Below are 2,991 nucleotides of genomic sequence, written 5' to 3' on the forward strand. Positions count from 1 at the left end.
CTCATTCTGGCCGTGAAGGAATGAACCACGGCAAGACAAACACAAAGAAAACCACATCTGGGCATATTATAGCACAATTGCTTTAAAACAAATTAAAAATAAAAATCTGAAAACATCCATAAGAAAAAAGACATACTATATACAGGAAAGGAACAATAGAATATCTGCTGGATTCTCATCAGAAACAATGTAAGCCAGAAGACAATGGAATGACAGGTTTTTTTCAATTTTTATAACCTCATTTATTTACATAGAATTCTAAGTGAAAAACTGTTATTTTGCATAAAACCCTTGAACAATTGTGTGAGTGAGGCACACATGCTGGACTATATCAGCCCCATTTTGCAGGCAAGAATGGAAACATTATTCCTATATTTAGTATAAAACAGATCTGGGATAGAAAAAGCCCTGGGCTTTCACACTCACAACTGCTCTTTTCCTATACATCTTTTGGATGTCTAGACTATGCAAGGAGAGAGTCCGATTAAGCCTGTCTGGAGCCTAAAAGACCTAAGAGTACTAACTTCATCCATGCCAAACCAAGAAAATCCTACCTTGAAACCCAACAGAAATAAATGGTGGTTATTTCCCTTTGTTAGATGGTTGGGGAATCAGGCTTCTACCACTGTGTTCCTAATAGGAAACACCCAATTGACTCCAAGTGAAAAAGCTGTCTTGGTAAGTTTTGGTCTTCCACAGACATGGAACCACAGAAGACTAACAAGGTTAGGGCCCAGGTGACCAATCCTGATATTGCAGGGCTTCCTCACATAAGGTACATGCTTCCCTAAGAAAAGTCTATGAACATATAAACTTCCCAGTAAAAATTTGAGTGTATGCATTTTCCTGGGAAAAGCATCCTTCCCTTCTCAGATATCCAAGAATAGGTTAAAATCCTGGGCTAGAAAAAAGAACTAATCCCAACTGTGGGCTAGGATAAGGAAGCCACCAGATACACTTAAGAGCCAGCCAACTCTGAGAACTCACAAAGCCATCACTGAAAAGTTAGAACAATGGACTCATAGCAGAGACAATTGAGCACTGTTTTGTGCTCTTCTTTGTAATTGCATTTCAAGTTCCTCCCAAAATCCGACCCAAGAAACCCCCAACGTTCAAGTATATTCCTGGGCTTGGTCCACTGCTGTCTTGTGTTCATGCTTGAGTATTCATTCACCAACATTAAGCCCCAGTATAGAAAATGTAACATAGCAGGACTCCCTCCTCCATGGCATGAGTCCTCTGCTTGCAGAGGTGGTGGTAGCAGCCAATGTGGAAAACACATTGGAACTTTTCCTTGAAACTGGGCTATAATGAGAAGTGCCTACCAGGAACATCATCATCTTTTTCCTGACCCTTCCCTCTAGTTACTGAAGATATAGCAGAAAATAATCTTCTCTGAAGATACTGGATAACAATTCCAAAAGACAAAACACATGCCTTCATTGCACTGTGCTTTGAGATACTCACCGGCCAAATGAGCTGATTGGGGCATTCACCTCCATAGCCAGGTAAGCCCACCTCCTTGAGGAAGCCCATTCTATTCTTGGTAGCATGAGAGATGGAAAGGGCATTTAGAACTCAGAGATCACCTGGAAATTCTTCCCTAGAAAGGCAATTTCATGAATGAGGTCTTCCAAGCGAATAACACCATACTTCCCCAGATGCTCCTAAGTCACTGTGTTGTCTGTCAGAAGGATGGTTTTATTCTTGATCTTGCCTTGTCCATATTTCAAGATGAGTTCCCAGACAGACTTCAGATTTGGAAATCCTCAGGTCATATAAGGTTCCACTATACACAGTATTTTTATGGTCTGGGGGGTCACTTTGACAAAGACACCACTGAAAAATCTTCTTCAGGTGAACTTCGCAGTGGTCCTCTGCACCAGTAAACTCACCCCATTAATCCTTTGTATGCATACAATAAAGACCAAGAAATGTTTAGCACTTCCTAGCTGTGAGGTTTCACTTCTTTCTAGTGGTCTGAGATGGGCCCTGTCACCTTGTCGTTACCAGGAATCGCTTAGGAACCATTCCAGTTGCTTAAACTTGAGTTATTTTCCATTCTTTGGCTCCTTCTTATCCAGAATTGCCTGCTTTGCCAGAGTGCATTTGAGGGCCTAATAAGCCTTCCACTTTTTCAGGAGATTTTCTGCAACTGAAGAGATCATTTTTCTTTGCTCTTACTCCATCTTTCCAAAGCTGCAGCTACTGCTCATGCACAGCCCCACCACCTGGGGAAAAGAGAACCTTTTTATGTTTACTTGACAATAGAGACATCTCTTCTAGCTCATGGCCGGCAACCTAGACAGCCAGTGCCCAGTTAGCTATTGTGAGCAACTGAGGTCTTGCTAATGCTGATTGCTGCCAAAAGTTGCACAAAGGTTCCCTCACACTGTTTTCCTGCACTTTAGAGCCATGTCATCTTCAAATTGCACCCTCTTTGTTTATGCTATGTTCATTTAATACTGGAGGCTGGGCTATAAACAAAGAAACACTTCCCACAATATATCTATGACTTCTGGTGTAGAATGGCAGTTTTAAAATGCTCGGAAATACACTGTGAATTTAGTGTTAAAATCAAGCAACATTTTCCTTCAGAACTTAAACCCAATAAGTGATGACTTTCAGTACAAGCAATGTTAAATAAACTTATTCAGGTTAAAGGGAAAAAACTCAAACATAAATGAATAAAGAACACTAGATATTTTCTACTTACTTAATTTCTTTAAGAAGCAGTTGACTGAAGGAAAAATAACAGAGGAGAAGGTAAATGGAAGTAACAGAAGAGAAGGTAAATGGAAGTATATTTATATATGGTTTTTACATTATACGTGAAATGTTATACTATCAATTGTAGGTATACTGTAATAGGTTAAAGATGTATATTGTGACCACCAAAGAAATCACTAAAGAAATAGAACAATGAGCTAACAAGCCAAGAGAGGAGATAACATATAATACTGAGAAATACTTAATTTAAAAGGAGAAAAA

At 39.6% G+C, this 2,991-nt stretch overlaps 1 pseudogene; it reads right to left on the reverse strand.

The window, feature by feature from the left end:
* Positions 1 to 1,305: 1,305 nt before the first annotated feature.
* LOC100481559 lies at positions 1,306 to 2,216 on the reverse strand (annotated as a pseudogene).
* Between the last annotated feature and the right edge of the window lie 775 nt (positions 2,217 to 2,991).

The sequence above is a fragment of the Ailuropoda melanoleuca genome, chromosome 11 (assembly GCF_002007445.2).
Source record: "Ailuropoda melanoleuca isolate Jingjing chromosome 11, ASM200744v2, whole genome shotgun sequence".
Lineage (NCBI taxonomy): Eukaryota > Metazoa > Chordata > Mammalia > Carnivora > Ursidae > Ailuropoda > Ailuropoda melanoleuca.